The 25,524-nt window shown below is 39.1% G+C and overlaps 1 protein-coding gene across 1 annotated transcript in view; it reads left to right on the forward strand.

The window, feature by feature from the left end:
• Nucleotides 1–1,286: 1,286 nt before the first annotated feature.
• ZNF407 (zinc finger protein 407) overlaps nt 1,287–25,524 on the forward strand; it is a 611,846-nt gene continuing 587,608 nt past the window's right edge. Inside the window, exon 1 of the mRNA XM_020997614.2 lies at nt 1,287–1,374. The gene's annotated coding sequence lies outside the window, so the exon portion shown is untranslated. The remainder of the gene's footprint in view (nt 1,375–25,524) is intronic.

The raw sequence follows: 25,524 nt of genomic DNA on the forward strand, positions 1-25,524 counted from the left end.
ACTACATACAACATGGATAGGAAAAAATTAAAAGAGGGAAAATAACTGGAATTAAGAGGGGTTAAAAATGCCAACTTCCCCAGCACCAGCACTTCCCGGATTCTCTCAGAGCATAAACATCACTTGTGGAAACTTTCCATGCCCTGGGTCACTAAATGAGAAACTGGGGCATGCTAATGGACAGTGCAGTTGTTTAAATTAATACAGCTCGTGACTTGGCAAAGTTTAAATATCTGACAGCACTTGCTGTCACTTCAATGGCTCATTTTCCACCCAAGGAGATGCAACGGTCACTGATCGAGCCCCCAGGAGCTTCCCAAGAGAGGCCCCTCCCGGGGTCAGCCCGAAAGGGGCGTCCTTGGACCAAGGACCGAATCCCGGTTCAAACCTGGACCCGGAGGAGCGGGGTCGGGGAAGGGGCAGACGGCGACTGCGGCAGCTCCGGGGCCGGAGGAGCGGGCCTGGAAGGGAAACCGGCGGCGGGCCGCGATCTCACGGGCGCATCGGACAAACACATCCGGGTCACCCGTCCTTGGCCGCCACCCCGCCCCGAGCACTGAGAGAGCGCCCGCCGCGCCCACCCGAGAGAACAAGCGAGCGAGCGAGCGGAGGGAGAGCGCGCCGGGGCCGGCCCGTGACCGGGGCCGTTCCTGCGAAGCTGACCATGGACTTGATTGTTTTTCAGGCACCGTCCACGGGCCGCCCGTAGGGGTCACGCTGAAGGGGCAGCGAGGGCAGCAGGGAAGGGGGTTTTCAGGGCTGGAGGTGGATACGGGGAGCAGAGAGTGGGAGGGGGGGAAGCCGAGGCGGGGGGGGGTGTGGAGTGGGGGAAAAAGCGGGAGGGAAACCGCCCCTGGCCGGGACCCGGATGCCCAGCGGCCCCGGTCCCGCGATCTTCCTAAGTGGCCTGAAGCGGGCATTCTCAGTCCCGCCTTCAGAGCTCCCGTGACCCGGCCAGATAAAACCTTAATTTGCGGCCTCACGTTTTTCTCTAGCTCCTCGCTTCCCCCTCTGATTGATTCCTTTGACTCGCCGTCTTCTCAGCTTAGGGGCGGGACTTCCGGTCCCGAAGTTGTGTGGCTTCCGGCGGGAACTAGAAGACCTGATCGTGGACAGTGTTCTGAGCCGCCGGCCGCTTGGGACAAGAAGGTGGAACCCGGTATTCTCTCAGTGACGTCGGCTTCGCCGGGTCAGCACCAGGTTTTACTTTTTTGGCCTGGGTATCCGGTCATCCTTCCCGGATCGGGTAGTCCAGCTCCCGCCGGAAGTCGTTCAACTGCGGGACAAGAAGTCCCGCCTCCTCCCCGAAGGGAAGACGGTGAGCCGGAGGAGTCAGTCAGAGGGGAGAACAGGAGCGATTCAGCCAGCAAACAGGTAAGTTATTATCTGGCTAGGGCGGGGGGTTGGGGGCGGGGACCGTCCGGCGTCTGGGCTGAGCCCCAGCGGCGGCGTGGGGATCGCGGGCAGGGGCAGCTCGCCGCCAGGATCTCCGCTGGGGCCTTTCGCTCCCTCTTCCTTCCCCCCTCCCTCTCCCTCTTCATCCCTCCCCCTCCCCCCTCCCTCTCTTTTCTCTCCATCTCTCCCTCCTCCTCTCCATCTCTCCCTCCTCCTTTCCATCTCTCCCTCTCTTCCTTTTTCTTCTCTTCTCTGTTCCTCCCCCCGTGGCTTGTCTCGCTTTTCTCTTTACTCCTTCGGTCTTCCTCACCCTTTCTCTCTCTATCCTCCGCCTTTTTTTCTAGGTATTATCCATTCTCCTGAGCCTTCTTTCACCCTTCTCTCCCACTACCCATCACAGTCGAGTCTGATGGGGATTATTACCTCTCCCTCCCTTCTAACCCTAACCACCTACACGTTTTTTCTGTGCAGGCGCAGGTTCCTGGGTTGCCGTGTCTGTCAGCACACAATTTTTTGGGGGGGGGGGGATCCTAGTGTGGGACACCATTCCTTCTTCCATCCACAGGTACTCACCCGATTCTGCACCTCAGAATATGAAGTCTGATTATTACCCCCTATTCCCCTCTGAATAAAGAATTCTGTGTAAGCCTGGAGATTAAAAATTAAAACAAAGGTCTTCAGCTACTGTTTTTTTTTTATTAGGCAGCAGCACACACCGTCCTCTGTCAGCACTACCACCTGGGTCTTTTTGTGTAGGTGAAACAGATGTTGGTGAATGGTTGGTTATTTTACTTACTGCGGCAGAACTGAGAACTAGGAACATCACCACAGGAACTGTTATAGCTGCATGGTGAACATGCTTACATATCTCATTAAGGCAACTGGGAGATCTGGTGGCTACCTCAGAATTTCTACCAGTTGCTGTTTTCTGTGCTGATTTCCACTTTCAGACTTTTTAAACTTCTGTTTTGCCATCCTTTTATCATGATATACACTTTGGAGTATTGGGCCTCTAGTCAGTTTCTGGATTGTCACTGCCCATTTTCCTGGAGGTAAAGTTACACTATCTGAGATGAATCAGTGCAAAAGATTAGCTTGTTAGCTTCTAGGCTCAGTCAGTTTCAAGATAGTGGAGTTTTGGTGGGCAGAACTGTTAATTAGCCCTATGATCAAGTAATAAGCCAATAGACAATAAGAAGTACTGATTTAATGTAATGTATGATTTTACAGTGGCTGAATTTTGTACTCACATGTAGGCACGATGTAATTTTTTTTGCTAACTTTGTAGTTACCTTAGCTATCTCTTAAGTCAAAGTGGCACATGTCCCTTTGATCCACTTCTTATTGCTCCATAGTGCTGCATGTGCACATATGAGATGTGCCTTAGGGAAAATTTTTTGGATCCTTCATAAAGTTGGCACCAATATCTCTGTTCAAATGTTTTCCTCTGAATCAATTTATTTTAAGTAGAAGTGATATAAATTGAGAGGGTTAGGAGGAAGTGGAGGTTGAGTAATTCTAGAAAGGGTTAGGGTGGCTAGAGGCTTGGCCATCCTAGTGTTGCCAGGAGTGGTAGGTAGCCTGTACTTTGTTCTTTAAACTTAACACATGGCTGATTTTTGGGTTCCATCTAGGTGCACTGGCTAAATAGCTTCCTTTTGTTTCTTTTGGTAGCATACCCTAGCTAACATTAGGGGATCATAGGTGAACTGATAAGTTTTGGTCTGGAAGAAGTATCAGGGCATCATAGAGAAAGTAGCAAGAGGGAAGAGAAGACAATAAGGGGGAGAATTCCCTCTGCATATTTGGGTGCCTCCTTCCCAACCTAGAAATGTCTATTAATTTACCTCGCTTAGCCTCTCCTAGCAATTGTTGATACCTGTCCTGTGTTGACTGCTAATTTGTGTTCTCTGATTAGGCTCCTAACAAATGAGACCTAAACCTTCAGGATCTGTAGAATTTTTTACTACACTACTACCCATGTCAGCATCTGCTGCTATCAGAAGTGGTGCTGACAATAACTTCTGTCTTTTAACTGATGATGTGATTAGCATTGTTGATGGGAAGCAATAGGTGGATGCCTGATGGTGGTGAATCTCTTAGGGCTCTCATGGGTAATATAGTCTCTGGCTGCCACAGGAATTGAGTCCTGAGGAAAGGGTCCTTACAAGCAGAACTTAGTGGTAGATATAGTTGTTCTGATGGTAACAGACTTTAAGGGGAGAGGTCAGTGCTCTAGAAGGTGGGGCCTTCTACCAGCCACTGAGAAAACTCAATTTTCACCCAAGGTTTTCTCATTTTTATTCTGGTTACTTTTGGGAGGTTGGAGGAGATGGCACAATTTCAGAATAAGTTAGTTGCTTCCTACTACACAGCCTTCTCTTTTTTTCTTTGCTGAGAAAAATATGCCTTAAAAGTATACTTTAAAAAAATGTCTTTCAGTTTATAAGGCTTTTCTGTCACAGCTGGGGGGGAGTGGGGGTGTTTTATGAGCATCGTTATTCCTTATTTTTGTAGAGGAGACAACTTAAGTACAGAGGAGTTAAGTGACTTGCCTAAAGTTATACACATAAAAATATATTCTAGCCTAGGCTATTTAATTTCTGTAATAGAATGTAAACTCCTTGAGGGCACAGCCTATTTTTTTTTTAGTTTTGTTTTTGTATCTCCACTGCCTAGTATGTGCCAGGAATGTAGGTGATTAATATATGTTAGATTTATTCTCGAGCTATTAAGTATCAGATATGGGATTTGAATCCAGCTCTTTTGGCAGTATGTCATATCCATTTCTATATCTATTATACCATATTGTCTCTCTTCTCTGCCCATATTATTATGTTTGAGTTACTTAATCATTTATTATGAGAATTGGTTCTCATTTGTTTACTGTCAAGGTTAGGGTCTATTCATGGGTCTGGTCAGAGTTGTGGAGTCAAATTGGGTTAAGGTTAGTCTGTTTGTCTCAGTAGAGGATGGTTTGTTTGAGTTGTCGTTGATCTATCAGAGTTAAACTTGGATTGGTTGGAGTTGGTCTTTCAGTCTACATCTTTGTAGGTCTTTTTGAGTTAGGATGATCAGACTTGGGTTGAGATTGATTTGACAGGTTGAGGTTCCACCTTCATCAGATTCTGGTCTGTAATGGTCTGGTCTGGAATTGCTCTTTTCTTCCTCCCTCTCCTTAGTCCCTTGACTTAACTCCTTAGTTCCCTTTCTGGATCTGCTATAGCCATTAGGCTGACTGGAGCTGGAATCGGCTGATGAGTGTTGGGTTGGGTGCAGAAGAGAAGTTAAAGGGAGAGTAGTGTATCCACTAAATAGTATTTTTCTTGACAAGTTTATAAATGGTTTATGTAGAGATTTTCTCAGTTGCTATAGTACAAATACTTAGGGAGGGGAAAGGGAACTTTTTGTGCTCCACAATGGCTGAAGGGATTTGTCAGATAATACAATCAATTAACAAGCCTTTCCTAAAATCTGGGGATACATTGAAAAGGTGGAAACAATCTCTGTCCGAAAGGAGCTTACAGTCTAATGGGGGGACATGTATTTGTGTGTGTGTGTATGTGTGTTTACACACATATATATGCATACGAATATGCGTGCATATATATGTCTGTGTACATGTGCATATATGCGTAGACATATACACATATACATTACATAAGTAGGGTGTGTGTGTGTGTGTGTGTGCACGCGCGCGCACGCACACACACTACGTGGCACAGAGGATAGAGTGCTGGGTCTGGAGTCAGGAAAACCTGAGTTCAAATCTGGCCTCAAACTCTAGCTCTGTGACCCTAGATGAGTCACTTAACCCTGTTTGTCTCAGTTTCTTCTTCATCTGTAAAATGAGCTAGAGAAGGAAATGGCAAAGCACTCCAGTATCTTTGCTAAGCGAACCTCCAAAGGGGTCACAAAGCATTAGACGTGGCTGAAAAATGACTAAACAACAAGTATACATATGTATGTATATAAAAGGGGCATACAAAGAAGATACAAGGTAACCTTAAAAAAGAAGACAGTAGCAGGTGGGGGTGGTGGGAGGCCAAGGACTTGGAAAGATTGGTAGGCAGTGGTGCTTGATTTGAGTCTTGAAGGAAGCCAAGGGTTCTAGGAGTTAAGAGTTAGGAAGAAGAGCATTCTGGGGAGGAAGGACAGCCAATGCAAAGGAAATGGAAGAAGAGATTAAATGCCTCATTCTGAGGAACAGCAAGTAAGCCAAAATGGCTTCTTTACAGAATGTGTGATAGGGAGTAATGTATCAGAATATTGGAAAGATAGGAAGGGACCAATTTGCAAAGAGTTTAAATACCAAACAAAGAAATTTATATTTGATCCTAGGAGTGATAAGGAGCGTTATTTATTGGGGGAAGGTGGGGGTGATGTATTTAGATCTGCGAATGAGGAAAATCACTTTGGTAGCTATGTGGAAGATGATTGGAGAGGGGAAGGACGTGAAGTAGGGAGACCAATTAGGAGGCTTTTTAGTAAGTAGTCCAGGGAAAAGGGCCTGAAGTAGGTGGTGGCTGTGTGAGTGGAGAAGAGGGGAATGTATTTGAGAGGTGAGATTTTGTGGAGATGGAAAGGTGAGGGTTTGGAAACTGGGTATATATGCAATGAGGAAAGGGAAGAGTAAAGGATAATATTGAAGTTGTGAATCTAGGTCATTGGTCTTCTTCAAGAATGATCAACAACAACAACAGTAAGGAAGTTTGGAGAAGGATTGGGTTTTTGGGGAAAAGATAATGAAGTGAAGCCAAGGGTCTTTCACTGAGATTCCCACCACATGTTGGGGGAGGGGAAACATGAGTGGATCAGACCTGGTAGCAACAACCAATTTTCTTTGCTTAGGTCAAAGAACTATGGAAATTAGTGCCAAATTGAAGTGAAGTCTCTTAGAACAATAATGTCAAACTACAGGCCACGTACAAATTAACATTTTTCTATTGTATTTTTTGTTACACATTTCTCAATTTTTTAAAAAATAAGTTTTTATTAATATTTTCTGTTTCTCACATCACCATAATTATCCCAAGTATCCCTTCTCTCTGCCTTCCAGAGAGCCATCTCAGATGACAAATACTGTTTTTTTGAGAGAAAAAAAAATCAGCATAATTGATGAATATGTTGAAAACGTCTAAAAACATATGCAATGTGAAATACCCGTGGACCTCCAACCTCCATGATGGGATGGGTTGGGGGGTGTCCTTGAATATGTCTTCATTCAAATCCTGCTTGGTCTTTATAATTTTGTTACATTTACTTTTGATTTTTTGATGTGTCATTCTTTCCATTTACGTCATTGTAGTTACTGTGTCTATTTTCTTGACTCTACTTTCTTACTCTGCATTACTTCATACAGACCTTTCCATATTTCTCTGTATTCATTGCACACATACATCACTTCTTACAGCACAGTAATATTCCATTACACACAACTTGTCTAGTCATTTCCCAATTGCTGTGCATCTACTTTGTTTCCAATTTTCAGCTGTCACAAGAAGTGTTGGTATAAGTCTAATTATATTTTAATTTTGCTCGCAGCACTTGGAATGTTTTGTGGGCTTTGAGTTTGACACCTCTGTCTTAGAACATGCTGTCAGTGGAGAAAGATACCTGTTGGCAGTTGATGGGAATTCTTTTGCTCTTCAAGCCTACTTCCCTCATGCAGGACTGATGAGCCTCTGCTGACATTGATAGAAATGTTGTTTATAGGATGTTAAACCAAAACAAAACATGTTCCCAGCCTCATAAGTTTGTACTGCTTTTGGGAGGGAAGGAAGTAGTTTATCTTTTCAAGGGAATATAAGTGAGGTGGGTTTCAGCTTCTTTCAACTGTTAGGGTACGGTTGTTTTCTCCATGGAAAATAAATTAACCTAAAGTCAAAAGTGACCAAAAACAAATGCATAAACAAGTCTTCCCATACTCAATGTCAAATATAATAAAATACTTTTCTTAATGATCCATGATTTCATTATCATGAGTAGTTTCTCCATTAATCCAGAGCAGAATTTCTGTATGACTTCATAAAGACCTTCATGATTTTTGTGGCCTTCTTTTGACCTATACATGAAGCCTTTCTGGCTGAGAGGATCTGTCCCAGTATGAATTCTTAGAGCACAGCTTTCAAAACCTAACATCCCTCTTATGCCACTCTGAATTGGAGAGGGAAAAGAAAACCCCCACCTCCCAATAAAGGAATAGAGATGGAATTACTCAGTTCATTTCAACAAATGTTAAGTTTCTAGTACTGTGGTAGCAAAAAAGCCTTCAAGGAGCTTACATTTGACTGAGGTGGGGGGTATAATATGCACAGAAGTGAATAAAAATATATGTACAAAGTAATATTGAAGGGTGAGGAAGAGCAGTAACAGTTGTGGAATCAGAAAGGCCCTCTTGGAGGGGACCCTTAGGCTGTACTTTAAAGGGAGTACAAGATGTAAAGATCTCAGATATGGTAGGGCAGTTTATGTATGTAAAGGCAGGAAGACAGGAAATACAGTGTTGTGTATGTGGAAAAGATAAGTTGGTACCAGGTTTTGAAGGCCTTTAAATGCCAAACAGGAGTTTGTATTTTTTTCCTAGAGGTAATAAGGAGGCACAAAGCTTCTTTAACGGGAGAGTGTGTGGTGAGACCTATGATGGAAGCTTGCTGGATTGGATGTCAGAAGATATAATCTCTTTCAAGATTTGGCCCTGACTAGCTTTGAGACCTCAGACAGGTTACTGCTTTACAGGGCTTTAGTTTCCTCAACTGTTTTTATTTGTGTGTGTGTGTGTGTGTGTGTGTGTGTGTGTGTGTGTGTGTGTGTGTTTTAGAGTTCTTTACTGTTAAATGAGGGAATTTACAAGCATGGAGTCGTGAAGAACAAGTTGTGGTAGATTGACCCTATTTTCTTTTTTGACAAACTTACTATCCTCTGACAGATCAGTGGAATATCATGGGCAGCATATTCCTCTATCTTAATGTTTATTTTTAGTTCCTTTCTCCACTCCCTCCCCCTGCTCATTGAGAAAGCAAGAAATATAATATACTATACGTGTGAAGTCATGCAAAACATTTGCACTTAGCCATGGTCTGGGAAAAAAAAACAACCAAGAAAAAGAAAAGAAAAAAATGTTTTGGTCTGCTCTTTGAGTTCATCAGTTCTCTATATATCTCTCTGGAGGTGTGTAGCATTTTATATAATGAGTCCTTTGGAGTTAGGTAGATCATTATTTTGATCAGTTATTGCATCTTTTATACTTGATTATCTTTACAATATTGCTGTTAATGTGTAGATTGTTCTGGTCCTGCTCATTTTACTTTTCATTAGTTCATCTAAGTTTTCCCCGATTTTTCTAAAACCATCCTTTTCTTCATCATTTTTTACAGCACAGCATTCTATCCCATTCACCATTCCCCATTGATGGACCTTTGCACAGTTTCCAATTCTTTGCCACCACAAAAAGAGCTGCTATATTTTTGTACATCCAGGTCCTTATTATTTGATTACCTTTGGACATAGACTTAGTAGGGGTATTTCTGGGTCAAAGGGTATGCACAGTTTTATAGTTCTTTGGGTCTAGTTTCAGATTGTACTTGAGAATGGCCAGACTAGTTCACAGCTCTACTGATAGTGCACTAATATACCTATTTTCTCACATCCCCTCCAGTTTTTATAATTTTTTTTCTCATCTTAGCCAGTCTAATAGGTGTGAGGTGGTAACCTCAAAGTTGTTTTGTATTTCTCTAATTACTTACGATTTAGGACATTTTTTCATATGATTATTGATAGCTTTGATCTTCCTCTGAAAATTTCCTGTTCATATCCTTTGACTATTTATCAATTGGGGAATCACTTCTATTTTTATAAATTTAGCTTAGTTCTCTATGTATTTGAGAAATGAAACCTTTGTTAGAGAAACTTGCTATAACATTTCCCCCTGAGTTTCCTGCTTTTCTTCTCATTTTGGCTGCATTGGTTTTGTTTGTGTAAAAACATTTTAATTTTATGAAATTAAAATTACACATTTTACTTCTAGTGAACCTCTCTATCTTTTCTTTGGTCATGAACTCTTCCCTCATTCATAGGTATACCTTTATTTTAGAAAAGTATTTTACAGAATCTCATAATGTACTTGTAGGTAGGCTGGATGATACTTCAGTTATTTGGGTTCAGAACTAGGTGACTGGGTGACTTAGGAGGTTCAGTTTTGACTCAGTAAAAGAAAAACCATCTTCCTACGAATTAGAACTGTCTAAGAAGTAGAATGGGATCCTGTTGCCCTTATATGTATTTCCAGGGCTTAGCACAGGACCTGACACATAGTGTTTAATAAATGCTTTGTGACTTCAAAAGGTAGCAAGTTCCCCATTACTAGAAGTCTTCAAACAGAGGCTAGATGATTACTTATCAGGATAGTATAAAAATAATTCATGCTTTGGACATAGGTTGGACTAGATGATCCCCAAAGTCCCTTCTAAAACTGCAATTCTATTATTCCATGATTTATCCTTGTAGTCACTATCACTCCCAGGACAAAAATCTTTGCAATTCTTCCCTCTTTCTGAATATATACCAACACCACCAATCCAGAAGGAATAAATGAACCTTAATCCTGCTAACACCAAAGCTGGTACTATAACATTGTGAAATTAGTCATGTTTACATTTGGTATCCTCTGTTTTGTCTTCCTGATCTTCCTCTTCCCGTCACACACACACACACACACACACACACACACACACACACACACACACACACACACACACACACACACACAGCATCACCACCACTACCACCAAAGCATCTCCTCCCCAATTTTAAAAAATTCATTTTATAGAAATATATGTGGAATAATTTTACATGTATAGAATAATTTTACACACACACACACACACACACACACACACACACACACACCCACCCCTATTTGTGTTTGATGCTACTCAGTTTTCCTGCAGTGCTCTCATGTTGACCGTTATGTTAGAAAAACAGCCTGAATGAGTTTATTCACACTAATACATTAAAGATATCATGTATGTATCCATCTCAGGAAAGAATCCTCATATATTTAAAAGAGACTGAAGAATAGGGTAATACTTAATACAAAAGAATGAAATGGTCCCTTCAAATAATATGAAGAGGTTTTTGAAGCTGGTTGGGACCTCAAAGGTCCTCTAACAGAACGATATGCCATCTACTCCCTAACACACACACACACACACACACACACACACACACATACACACACACACACACAGTTTTTGACATATGGAAAATGATGCCTAGGAAAAGGGAAATGATCTTCCAAAGATCACACAGTTAGTAAATGGCAGACCCAAACTTAAACCTAATTCTTCTGACCGCCAAGGCCAATGACCTTTCTAGCACATCATACTGCCTCCAATAAAAGACATATAATAATTATAATAATAATAATAGCAGCTGGTCTTTATATAGCACTTTAAGGTTTGCAAATCACTTTATGAACATTATCTCATTTTATTCTCACAGTAACCCTAAGAGTTAGGAGCTATTATCATCCCCATTTTATAGGTGAGGAAACTAGTGAAGGTTAAGCAACTTGTCCAGCATCACACAGCTAGTAAGTGTCTGAGGCTGGGTTTGAACTAAGATCGTCCTGACTTCAGGTCCAGTACTCTGTCCACTGTACTTCCTAACTACCTCTAATAAATTGTCCACTGCTCTATTCTCCTATGCCACTTTGCCTCACATACATATCAAGGTTGAGATTTGAACTCAAGGTCAAATAATGAGAAAAATTTTATTTCTACAATGTTGGAACCTGTGACAGCCTCATGTGCTAGTGTACATGATATCAAGTCCAGTACTCTTATTTTCAGTGTCATCCTGCCATAAGTATGGAAGATTTTCTTTTTTGAATTCAAGATAATCATCTTATTTGCAGCTGTCCAGAAATGGAATGGAATGGCATGTCTCAAGGAACAGTGAATTTACTGGAAGTGTTATAAGTGGAGGCTAGGTGACTACTTGACAAGAATATGGAAAGTAGAACGCATGACTTGCTTCAGATGACCTTTGAAGTCCCTCTCCACTTTTTTTTTATGATTAAGAGTAATGCGGATAAAGGGGCCCTGGGTTTGAAGTCAGAACTGGATTTGAATCCTGCTTTTTGTTCTGTGTCTTTTTGCCTGTGTGAGTTTAGGTAAATCATGTAAACTTTCTGGGCCTCAGTTTCTTCATCAAAAAATGTGTAGATGATCTCTGAACTATCTTCTTACCCCTAATCTGTGATTCTATGATGCTATCATTTGAGGACCTTAGTGGAAAAAAGGTAATGTTGAGTGAACAGAAATTTTATTAAGTGCTACTTATGTGCCAGGTCCTGGACTGAGTGCTGAGGTGGCAAAGAAGCATGAAAATCGTCCCTCAAAGATTGCAAAATCTCATGGATAGAAATAATACATTTTCATTTTGACTTAGTGCAGGACCTTTAGGGTGCTAGCTGGGGAAGGGGTGGGGGGAAGATAAAAAAATAGAAATGAAAGAACAATTCTGTTTTTAGCTTCATTCTCAGCAGTTTTGGTAGTTGGAGAAGACACTGGCCTGCAGCTCCTCCTGATTCTAGTACATGAGGCTGTCACAGGTTACAACATTGTAGAAATAAAAATTTTCTCATTATATTCTTTCCCTCCCAATCTTTTCCCCTTCCTCCTTCTCTTACCCCACCCCCCACGCCCTTTCCCTTTTACCTCTGGAATTCTCCAAGTGTAGTTACTGAGTGGAATTTAGTGTTTTGAGATTAAAATAGCAGCCCAATTATCTGGTGACGAGATTTCCAGTAATCTCAATCTTGAACAAAATTGAGACTTTAGGAATAAGTAAGTAAGGTCCCTGGATTGTGGAAATAGTTTTTGAAGGTTCTATGCACTCAAGCTTGTGCTTTTACTTTGTAGGAGAGATTCTCAGGCCTTCGTTCAGAGTTTATAATTTTTAATTTACATAGTTATAATAGCTATGGTGATCTGAGTTCTTAGACAATATATAGCAGAGCAAAAGTGACAGATTTTTACTCAATGTAAGGAAACACTTCCTAACAGTTGTTTAAAAATGAAATGGATTACTTTGGGGTGTTGCAGATTCTGTATCTGGAGGTGTTCAAAGTTAAGTACATCAGGGAAGTTGCATCACCAAGAGTAGGCCTGCACAACTTTGCTTATGGCTGTTTGGCGGCTTGCTGCGTACTAAAGGATTTTGGGTGGTCAGTGAAAAATGTGAAAAATGTAGAGGAAAACATCTTTTGTGTGTAGAAGAGATCCTTTGGCCATGCTAAAAGTGATCCGAGGGCTGTGTGGGACTGAAGGTGTGCAGGCCTGACCTAGAGGTTGCGTTAGAAGGTCACGTCTGGTACATTGACATCACACGTGATTGCTAACAGCAAAAACAGGAGAACATACAGAAAAGATACTACATTTTCATAGCCTAACCTGATTTTGGATGATTATAATTAACGATGATTGAGTTTTCAAGAAAAGGTTAAATTAGATTGAGTAGACTCAGTTTCAGAAAGTGGGCCATGTAGTGAGCCAGGACTCCTGTTAGTTTGCCATTTTCAGACTCTTCATGATCTCATTTGGGGTTTTCTTTGCAAAGATACTGGAGTGGCTTGCCATTTCCTTCTCCAGCTCATTTTACATATGAGGAAACTGAGGCAAACAAGCGTTATGTGACTTTCCTAGGGTCACACAGCTATTTAGCGTCTGAGGCCAGCTTTGAACTGGAGATGAATATTCCTGACTCCAGGTCTGGCACTCTTATCCATTATACCACCTAGTCATCCTCCAGTACTCCTAACCCAGGTCTTCTGAAGCAATCTTTCTACTGTACTCTGCTTCCTCTGAATTTAGAAACTGGATGAAAGTTGAAACGTAGAGGATACTTTTAGTTCGTGTGTGACATAAGTAAGTGTATATTCTTCAAATTCCTGGGTGCAAATGTATCAGCATGGAACACTGGAAAGAGTACAGTATTGGGAATTAGGTGACCAAAACCTAAATTTCTGAGCTCTGCCACCTTATTGTATGACCTTAAGCAACCTTTTTGGGTCATAATTCATTAAAGAAAAGAAGAGTCATACCAGATGACTGTTAAGGCCCCTTATAGCTTTCAAGGCTATGATCTTATGAGGTTTTGTGATAGAATTATTCATGCAAATCTTGTGTTAGTATTCAGAAGACAAATATGTAGGTTAACTTGCCTTTGTTACTATTTGGTCTTGACATCAGTGGCAGGAGATAACTTGGATTTCAAATAAGACTGTAAATGTGATTTTTTTTCTTCTGGTTTGTGACAGTCTTGATAGATAAAAGCAGTTTGGACATTATATATAGTTACACCTTTGTTAGGCATTCTAAAAAAGCTTTGTTAACCAGGGCTTCCCACACCTGATGAATAAAATGAATCTTTGTTATCATAATTATTCTGAGGCACTGCAGGATCTTTAAATCCCAACTGAATTATCATGGATTAACTCATGTTCAACAGTTTTCCTATGCATTATGCTGAAGTCTTAATTCTTTGAGAAATAATGTTCCAATGTGGTATACATATGGTAAGCAGTCTTTACATGGAATATTTTATTAACCACAGCAACTCATTCCCCCAGCATGATGGATGACAATATTTTTTGGATGATAGAATATACTGTCTGTGGTTAAAAACTCAAACAGGTTAATGTCTATAAACACTGAGAAACAATTAGCATGTTTAACTATAAAATCCTTTTTTTAGCCATAATAATAAATATAACATTTTACAGTTTAAAAATTGCTTCTGTGCCTCATTTGATCTTCAGAGTATAAGAATCCCCATGTTGCAGATGTGCATATTGAGGATCAGAGTAAATTATTTACCCAATTTCATACAACTAGTTTTAGTAGCAGGAGGCAGGTCTAGAGCCAGGCATTTTGACTCCCCTCACATCTGCCTTTGTATTGTTAAAGATAGGAATTTGTTATGTTAAGTAAAAACCTGTAACAAATTATAATTTTAGTAATGCTGAGTAAGCTAGTATATCACTAATAGAAGACCAAAATTCACACATACATCTGAGAAATAAAGGACAAGATGTAAACTGAGCTTGTTTTTTAAGACCCTTCAGTCTTTCTCCAACCTAGTTTTCCATTCTTTAGATTACTTTCCCCCCATGTACTCTTTCAGCCAAATTAGAGTTTTAGTGCTTCCCTGAACTCAACATTCCATTTCTTACCTTTGTGCATCTATACAAGCTGTTCCTTGTGTCCAAAATGTATTCCTTCTATTCATCTCTGACTCTCAGAAGCCATCTTTTTATTCAAGTTTTTTTTTGTCTTCTTCAACTAGTTCATATTATCCTAACCATACTTTCTCTGAATTTGGGTAACCACCTCCTCTGTGAAGTCTTCTTCTGATACTCTCAGTTGTTTAATGATCTCTCTCACATTACTTTGTATTTACTTAATGTGCATACATGCTGTATCCTATCCTCACATTCCCACTAGAATGTAAGCTCCTAGAGGGCAGGGACTATTTTTTTTGTCGTCAGGGACTAATTTTTTTGTCTTTGTTTCTCCAGTGCCTTGTACACAGTAAACATTTAATAAATCTTTGAGTTGAATTGAATGGTCCTTGTTCTAATGGAGCCAATGGTCAGTTGCTGGGGGAAGGAGGTAATGTTGAGACATGTGCAAATATGCAAGAATATACAGTAATTTCATTGCTAAATAGGATATAGCAACATAAGCACACAATTTTAAAAAATCACGTAAGGGCTCAGAATACATTAAGAGAATTTGAATTTCATGCTTAACATATCTTCACCTTGATTAGCTGTGAAGGTACTAGAAAATGAAACCACTTATTGAAAAAATCAGAGCAATTTAATTTACCTCATCATATGCTTAGGATACCATCAAATCCTTCCCTACTTGTTTAACCCCAGTAATTATTAATGTTGATTGTCATTGTATTTTTTTTTTCATTGTGTTCTTTCCAGGCAAGAACCAATCCTGTGAGTCTTCTAACAGGGTTATCCAACAAGGACTTGGGTACATTGAAAATATGGATGCTTCTAAAAATGTGGAAAACTTAGTGCCAACATGTCACTAGGCTTGGCTGATCAATTCCTAGATAAGATGTGTAGAATTATAAAGGTTATTTCCCCAAGGTTAACTTCAGATTCTAGTATACTACTCCATCACCAATTAGAGAAGGAAAGAAGGCAGTGGAGTAGGAGAAAGGCAGATATTTTGAGCTATATTTCTCTAAGATTATTTTCTGCACACTCTTGTTCCATATTTACAACAGTACGAATAAATGCTAGAGCTTTACTTTCTAACTCCAAAGGTTTTAAGTATATTCAAATCAGTCAAAATTCAGCTGATCTTACAGGTCAGTTGACCTGAGAACGTAGAAGGAAAAGCTATCTCCATGAAAAAATAGCCAGAATTAACTTAGATTAGACATTAGGAAACACTTCCTGTTGTGATTGTCAAATAATGGAATGAGTATTCATGTATTTCAGTGTATTCATCAGTTAGGGTTGTCTTCTCTAATGATTTCTATGTAGGTATAACCATCCTTCTGGTCATCTACTTTTATAATCTGAGCTTTCTTTCATCCTCTTTTTTATCCTCCATAGCCAATCTGTTGCCAGGTATTGTTGATTCTAGCATCATATCATTTCCACTATCCTTTACCTTTTCCAGTCATCAGTTCTCACTTGGACTATTGCAGTAGGCCTTCTAGGCTTTTTCCTCATTCAGTATTCCACACAGTTGCTAAAGAATATTAAATTGCTTAATTATAGAATTTTATAGTTTGTTTATTAATGGCCATTTATTCCAACCTATAAAGAATTCCCTCTACAATACACTTGTAAAGTCTAGCCTCTACTTTAAAACTTCCAGTGAGGTGGAACTAACCATCTTTCTTCTTAGGGACAGTTTTTATAATTTTTATAATTCTTTTTCGAGACATCATGTCTAATTTTGTTTGTAATTTCAGTTCATTCCTAGATAGAACAAGTCTAAAGTCTTTTCCATATAACAGCCCTTTAAATATTTGAAGACAACCATCTCATCCTCCTTGTCTTTTCTTTAGATTATATTTAGATATCCCCAGTTATTTTTTTCTTTTTTTATTAATTTATTTTGCTTTATCAGTAATCATTTCCATAAACTTTTGAGTTTTAAATTTTTCCCCCCTCCCTCCCCACCTCGCTTCCCATGATGGCATGCAATCTGATATAGGCTATACATATATATTCCTATTAAACATATTTTTACATTAGTCATGTTGTAAGGAAGAATTAGAAGTAATAGAAGGAACCACAAGAAAGAGGAAACAAAACAAAACAGAAGGAAAAAAAGAGCAAATAGTATGCTTTGATCTGCATTCAGACTCCATAGTTCTTTCTTTGGATGGGGATGGCATTTTCCATCATGAGACTTTTGGAGATGTCTTAAATGCTTTTTGCATTGCTGAGAAGGGCTAAGTCTATCAAAGTCAGTCATCGCACAATGTGGCTGTTACTGTGTACAGCATTCTCCTGGTTCTGCTCACTTCAGTCAGCATCAGTCCATGCAAGTCTTTTCCAGGTTTTTCTGAAGTCTGCCTGCTCATCATTTCTTATAGCACAATAATATATCATTACATTCATATACCACAACATATTCAGCCATTCCCCAATTGATGGGCATCCCCTCAATTTCTAATTCTTTGCCACCACAAAAAGAACTGCTCCAAATATTTTTGTACACGTGGGTCCTTTTCCCATTTTTATGATCTCTTTGGTGTATAGCCCTAGAAATGCTATTGCTTGGTCAAAGGGTATGTACACTTTTGTAGTCCTTTGGGCATAGTGCCAAATTGCTCTCCAAAAGGGTTGGATCATTTCACAACTGCACTAACAAGGCATTAGTGCCAATTATTTCTAATAATTCTCCTCTGACATGAGACTTTTTCACTGAACTGGTTGCCCTCCTCTGGATGCTTTTTAGCTTATCAATAGTCTTAAATTGTGGAGCCCAAAACCAAACGTGGTATTCCAGATCTGAACTGACCAGGGCAAAGTACAAGAATTTTATTTCGCTTTTGGAAGCTATGAGACCTAAGAGCACAATTAGCTTGAATTTGCCATCTACTAAAATTCTCAGATTATTTTTTCAGAGAAATTGCTGTCTTAAACTTTTGTCACCAATCTTGTACTTGTGAGTCCAGTTTTTTGAACCGAAGTTCAAGATTTTGTTGGCTCCTATTTAAATTTCATGTTATTTTTAAGCTTAACTTCTAGCCTGTTGAGAGACATTTGGATCCTAATTCTTCTACCTATTGTGTGAGCTGTTTTTCCTAGCTTACCTCTTATGTTACCAAAAAAATTGAGGCTATATGACTTGACTACTATTTTCTCCCGTACTCTTTATTTCAAAAACCTGGATATCATCTTCTCCTAACTCTTTCTGCTGGTCTCTGACCCAGGACAGGTGGCTCTACCTCAGCCAAGGTCAGCCCCTTTGTAATGTGTATTTAATCCCATCCCCTGCCATCTTTTCATTTGATTACAACTGATCACTCCCTGTCTTCCTGAATCTTCAGCTTTTCCCTAGCAATGAATTTCTTTTTTACTGCCTCAAATATGCTTGTCTCCTCCATCCTTGGTAAAACTTCGTTAGACTCTATCATCTCCCCAAGCTATTGCCTTATATACCTCCTCCCTTTCTGAGCTAAACTGCTTGAAAAAGATGTCTAAACTGTATCTTTCTCCTTTTACCCATTCCTCAGTCTTTTGGAATCTGGTGTCTGATCTCATTACTCAACTAAAAGTGCTTTTTTGGCTCAGTCCTAATCCTTACCTATCTGCTATTTTGGATGCTCTTGAATGAATACTCTCTCCTCCTGGATACTCCTTTGTGGTTTTTCATAACACAGCTCTCTTCTGGTTCATCTCCTGCCTGTCTGCTTAATCTCCTTTCCTGGCTCATCATGCATAGTGTTCCCCTTATCTGTTGGTCATCCCCAAGGTTCTATTCCTAGGTCCCTTTCTCTTCTACATTTGCGCTCTTGGTAACTTATCTGCTCTCATGAGTTTATTACTTCTATGCAGATGATGCTCAGATCAATACAAATAGCCTTTCTCTCTCTCCTGAGCTTCAGTCCCAGAGTACCAAATATTTATTGGACATTTCAAACAGGATGTGCCAGAGATATATTAAACACAACATGCCTAAAATTGAATTCATTTTCTTTCCCCTTAGGCTTACCCCTCTCTAAATGGCTCTATTTCTGTTAAAGGCACTACTATCCTTGTAGTGTCCTTGGTTTGTAATCTAGACTCCTCACTCTTTCTCAACCCACATAAATATGATGCAACTGCTCGATAGGGACAATCAAAAGACGAGGTCATTTATAGCAAGTAAGCTGACCTGGTTCCCAAAGAAGTTATGAATGCAGATGACCCAGACCTGCAAAGACCTGATGAGGAAGCCATTAAAGAGATTACAGAAAAGATACAGGTAGCCTTAGAGAAATCTGTGTCTCAGAACACTGCTGCTGCTATGCCGGTTCGAGCTGCAGATAAACTAGCTCCAGCTCAGTATATCCGGTACACACCATCTCAGCAAGGAGTAGATTTCAATTCTGGAGGTAAGCAAAGAGTTATTAGAATGGTGGAAATGCAGAAAGATCCAATGGAGCCTTCAAGATTCAAAATTAATAAAAAAATTTTCCTAGACTCCTCACTCTTTCTCAACCCACATATCTAATCAGTTGTTAAGTCTTGTCATTTCTGCATTTTGATCTCTGCTTTCCACTCCCATAGCCATGACTTTAGTTTAGCCTACAGCATCTCTTACTTAGATTACAGGAACAGCCTCTTAATTGGTCTCCCTGCCTCAAGTCTCTCACCATACCATTCTATCTTTCATGCTTTTGCCAAAATAATTTTTCCAAAGGGCAGATCTGACCGTGTAATTCTACCACTCAATCGACCTAACTGGCTTCTTATTGCCTTCTTATTGAATTCTTTTGTGTAGCTTTTAAAGCCCTGTACAATCTGATTCCAACATATCTTTCCAACTTCATTGGACGTTATTTTCCCTCCTGCACTCAGAGAGAAGGCCAGTTTGGCTGAATTACAGTTACTCTCATGTGACACGCTATCTCCCATCTCCATGACTTTGGATAGCCATGCCTCATGTCTGGAATGCATTCTCTCTACTTTTCTGCCTCATAGAGTCTTTCTTTCTTCCTTTGAGATATAACTAAGGCATCACTTTTTGAATGAAATCTTTCCTGATTGCCCCCAATTGCTGGTGCCCTCCCTTCTAGACTTTCTTGCATTTAACTGCTTTGTATATTACTTTGTATTTGTCCTACTTATGTTTTCATATATCCTTTTCTCCTCCATTAGAATGTGAGCCCATTGGGAGTAGGGATCATTTCATTCTTTGTACTTGCATCCCTAATACCTGGTAAATAGTAATAGACACATACTTGTCTATTGATTGATCTGAATATTTGATAAGCATCCCATCCATGCTTCTATTCAAGTGATTTGTAACAATGGTAAATTGCTAAAAGACTTGAACAAATCTCTGCGACATTCCCTTGGTCACCTTCTTCCACGCTGATATCAAAACATTGAATCTGGTCTTTCAACCAATTCTGAATCCATCTGATTGTGTTATTGTTTTGTCCACATCTGTTTTCCACAAAAATGGCATGAGTTACTTTGTAAAATGCTTAGATTAAATCTAGGTAAACTATATATCTGCATATACTCCAATTAAAAGTTTTTTTTTCTTTCTATTCGTCATCATCATCATCTAAGGGCTTTCTGCCATGTGACCTACCTTTGGTTTCTGGATTTCCTAACAGTTTTAAAACTTCTCAGTGTATAGTGCAATGCCCCATTCTCTCTAATGTCCTTTACATATCTTGTTTCTCTTGAATAAACTATACCTACCCAGAGCTTCAATCCAGTCATGCATGTTGTAGTTTACCAACTCTCAGGGTACATGAAGTGCCAACTTGATTGCTTGTATTAGGGTATGTACTTCATCTTGCTTGTTGCTGAACTTTATGCTTTTTTTATTTAGACTTTGAAGTCATGGGTTTTTCTGCTGATTCTGTTCTTGGATTTTGTTTTTTGAGTATCTCAATTGCTATTTTTCCCTCCACTTAAGCTGCTTTTGGCAGTCTTCAAACTTTTTTGATTACAGGCCTGAACAATGAGTAAAAAAAATTTGAGCATGCAAATATATATGTATTTACTTACAACAGATACATACTTATTTAAGTTATATACAGGTGGTACTGTATAAAGATGAAATATTTTTATAGTAACATTTTATTAATGATAAAAAAGTCTTTACTCTCTTCAGAATATTATTAATAAAGATATTTTTAGTGAAAGCAATATAATTGAATATGTATCAATATTTTTGATAAACTTGTGTTAATTCTTTGTGAGGCAACAATTTGAAGATCTAGTTTTAAGCTGGGGTTTGTTTTTTTTTGACACTTGATTTTAATGGCTATCACAGCTAAATATGCTGGAAAGATACCAAATGAAATACTTTGGCTATGTCTACCTAAATCATGGTACTCATTTTTCAGTTCCATCCACTAGTTATTTTTGATTGAAATTTAGCTAGTAAATTTCCGTCTTCCCTGTTGGAAAGTGTTGCATTTTTATATTTTTTGACAAATGGGTTAAAAATCCACTTTCATCTGAGAGATTTTTCAACAGTTGATTGAAAATGAACCCCTTAGAACTGATCCAACCATTCTGGAGAGCAGTTTGGAACTGTGCCCAAAGGGCTATAAAAATGTGCATACCCTTTGACCCACAATGCCACTTCTAGGTCTGTATCCCAAAGAGAGCATAAAAATAGGAAAAGGACCCACGTGTACAAAAATATTTGGAGCAGTTCTTTTTGTGGTGGCAAAGAATTGGAAACTGAGGGGATGCTCATCAATTGTGGAATGGCTGAAACATGTTGTGGCGTATGAATATGATGGAATACTATTGTACTATAAAAAATGATGAGCAGGCAGACTTCAGAAAAACCTGGAAAGATTTATATGAACTGATGTGTGAACCAGGAGATCATTGTACACAGTAACAGCCACATTGTGTGATGACTGACTTTGATAGACTTATCTGTTCTCAGCAATGCAAGAATTTTAAGACAACTCCAAAAGATTCATGATAGAAAGTGCTATCCACATCCAGAGAAAGAACTGTGGAGTGTGAATGCAGATGAAAACATACTATTTGCTGTGCTTTTCTTTTGTTGTTTTTTTTATTTCTTCTTTCTTGTGGTTACTCCCATTGGTTCTAATTCTTCTTTACATCATGACTAAAGTGAAAATATGCTTAATATGAATATATAAGTAGAGCCTGTATCAGATTGCATGCTGTCTTGAGGAGAGGGAAGAGGAGAAAATTTAAAACTTAAAATCTTATGGAAGTGAATGTTGAAAACAAAAAAGATAAATTAATTATGAAATAAAAAAAAATGAACACCCTATTAGCTTAGAATCTTTCTTGAAAACTAGTATAGGCTATGAGATCATGTATTATGTTCATTCTTCTAAACTATAAAATAATCTGGAAACTACCTTTAGATTTCCCAAATTCATTCTTCTTCCTTCATGTGATACTGAAGATTCTAATCTTTCAATAGTCAGTGTCTTGGCAATTATTTCGCACTTTAGGTAAGCATTGGCAACCCTGAAAAATTTGGATGTAGGCGAAAGTTAGAGAGTTGGATTATTGATTTTAAAATAGAAATTTGTAGTGGATTCTTAGAGGAAGATGAGACTTAAGAAGCTATCTTGTCCAATATGAACCTGAATCTAAGGAATCTCTTTGATAACATTCCAAACAAGTGGTCATCCAGTTTCTATTTGAAGATCTCCAGTGAGGTAGGACCCACTCCCTCCCAATGTAGCATATTCCATTTTGGAACAGTTGTTTGTTAGGAAATTTTTCCATATATGAAGGCTGAATTTGCTTCTGCAACATCCTTCCGATGGGCCGACAACATGACCCTATGGGGCCTAGTAGACCAGGTGTTATCCTTCTGTGTGATAGCCTTACCAATGAGATCATAGATCTACATCTAGAAGAGACCTCAGAAGACATCTAATTCAACCTTGTATTTTGAATAAAGAAAATGAGAACCTTGGAAGTTAAATTACTTGCCTGAGGATACACAGATAAGTATCAGGCATCTGAACTCAAGTCCTCTGATCCTGGAGTCAATGTTCTTTTCCCTAAAATGTGTAAGACTACTATTATGATTCCCTTTAGTTATCTTTCCTCTAGAACAAATATCTTCAGTTCCTTGAACTGAGACATGTTCTCTATTTTTCTCACCATTCTTGTCATCCTTTCCTGGGTGCTCACTAGCTTATCTGTGTTTTTCCTAAAATGTGCCCAGAACTGAACTCAGTACTAATCAAGGTATGCTCTGACCATAGCAGATGTAATGAGAGCTATTCTTTCCCTTGCCTTGGTCACTCTTCATGAAGCCTACTATAGTGTGAGCTCCTTGGCTGTCACATCACACTGACTCTAGAGTACACAAAAATCTTCACATCTTTTTCAAAGGAACTGTAGCTTAGCCATATCTCCTATACTCGTGGAGTTCATTGTTTTAAAGCAGGTGTAAAACTTTACATTTATCTTTAAATTTTATCTTATTCAATGCAGTTCTAGTTTGTTGGTGTGTTTAGATCACAACTCTTTCATTCAACATGGTAGCTGTGCCTCCTAGCTTCTTGTCATCTCAAGATTTGATGTGTATTCAGTACAGGTTATTGATAAAATGTTGGACACCACAGCATCTTGGATATATGTGTGGGGCATTCTAATAGAGATTTGTTTCCAAGTTGACAGTGACTCATTAATGACTGCTCTTTGGTTCAGTCATTCAACCAGTATCCAGTGTTGAATCTGTGTTCTAGATTCATACAGTTTCATATAGGAAAGATGAAAGGATAATAACGACCTCTGAAGTAGCTTCTAGCTCTTACATCCTTGGATTCTAAGGTATCCAAGGAACAGAAATAATGGAAAAATTGTGGAAAAGCTAAGCCTTTCTTGTTTATTTGAAGTAATAGTCCCACCAAGAAGTTTTAGAGCTCGAAGGGACTTAGTGGTTACCTGCTCCCAGTGTCCTTATTTCATAGCTAGGGAAACTGAGATCCAGAGAAGCTTCTTGGTTTGTGTAGGATAAGAGAACTGGTAAGTGGTAGAACTGGAAATCTATTAAATAAAATGCCTTGAATTCTTTGAGTTCTGGCATAATTATAAAACTGCAGTTAAGAAAATCTTGATTTTTATAAGACTTAGCTAGTTTTGTTTTGAATCCAGTGCTAATATGATACCTCATTCTAAGATGAACATCACATGTTTTATGTACATCATCTTCATGATACTTTGTACTTCCTCTTTTTTGGGGGAAGGGATAAGATGTTATTAGGCCAACAGTAAGAAGTTAGAATTACAGTTCTGAACTTATGGGGAGATAGTCACTCAGGATCACAAACTGTTGTTATACTCAATTCCCCATTCTCGCCCCCCACGTCCAATGTGTTGACAAGTCCTCTTGATTCTACCTTTATATGTCTCTAGCATATCTCATCTTCTTTGCTCTGACACTCATCACCCTGATGCAGGCTTTCATCTCTTCGTAGCTGGACTATTGCAGTAGCTTGCTGATTGATCTCCTTACCTCAGGTCTCTCCACTCTACCTCAGTTGTCAGATGATCTTTTTAAAAAAATAATTTGTTTATTTTTAGTTTTCAACATTCACTTCCACAAGATTTTGAGTTCCCGATTTTTTCTCCATCCATCCCATCCCTCCCCCAACCCCAAGATGGCATGCATTCTGAATACACTTCCTAATCTGCCCTCCCTTCTACCTCTCCCCCCCTTCTCTTATCAAATTGGTTTTCTTGAAGCACATATCTGACCATATCTCTCCCCTCTTCAATAAACTCTTTCCCTTCCACCCCCCCTCCTCCCAGATGAAAATGAAAGAAAAACAAAACTTATGTCATAAACATTTATAGCCAAGCAAACCACGTTTTCAAAATGTATTTGTTCTATTTTGCACTATGAATCTTTCACCTCTCTGTCAAAAGATAGATAGAATGTTTCATAATTAATCCTCTGAAATTGTGGTTGTTAATTATACTTATTAGGATTCCTAATTCTTTCACAGTTGTTTTTCTTTACCAGTTGTTGTTATTGTATAAATTGTTCTGGTTCTGCTTACCTCATTCTCCATCAGTTCATACAAGTCATCACAGGTTTCTCTGAAACCATCACCTTATTACTTCTTGCAGTATAATAGTTTTCCATTATATTCATATACTATTAACTTGTTTAGCTGTTTTCCAATTTATGGACATCCCTTCAGATTGCCATCCTTTGCTACCTCAAAAAGAGTTATAAAAATTGTTGTATATTCTTGGAGTTTGTTTTGCCTTTTGGGACTAATCCCTTTCTTATAGTCTGTAGTCCTTTTAATTCTCTCTTCTTCCCTCTCTACCCAATGATGTGTGTACATATATGTGTATTTTTCCCTCCTTTGACCAGTTCAGATGAGAGTTCAAATGTGTGTGTGTGTTTTTTTTTGGTTAGGCAGTGGGGTTAAGTGACTTGCCCAGGGTCACACAGCTAGTGTGTGTTATGTGTCTGAGGCCGGATTTGAACTCAGGTTCTCCTGAATCCAGGGTTGGTGTTCTATCCACTATGCCACCTACCTGCCCCGAGAGTTCAAATGTTAAGAGTTCTTTCCTACTGCCTCCTTGTTTGTATAGATGTCTATTTTTACATCCTGATTATGTGAGATAATTTTCTGTAGCTTTCCTTTCCCTCTCCCTAGTACATTTTTCTTCCCCTCTCCAGTTTTTCTCACAGAACTACTCTAAGGACTTCTTGAATTAGACTTCCTCAATGACCCCTGGTGATAGATTTCAGAGGGGACACATATCTCCCCATATTAAATTATAAGAAGTATATCCTTATTTAGTCAAAGTTTCTACAGAGCTCTGGTCTTTCCATCAGGAATGCTTGGAAGTCCTTTATTTCATTAATGGTCTAT

This window comes from Phascolarctos cinereus, unplaced genomic scaffold (genome assembly GCF_003287225.1).
Source record: "Phascolarctos cinereus isolate Bilbo 61053 unplaced genomic scaffold, phaCin_HiC Scaffold_4;HRSCAF=312, whole genome shotgun sequence".
Classification (NCBI taxonomy): Eukaryota; Metazoa; Chordata; class Mammalia; order Diprotodontia; family Phascolarctidae; genus Phascolarctos; species Phascolarctos cinereus.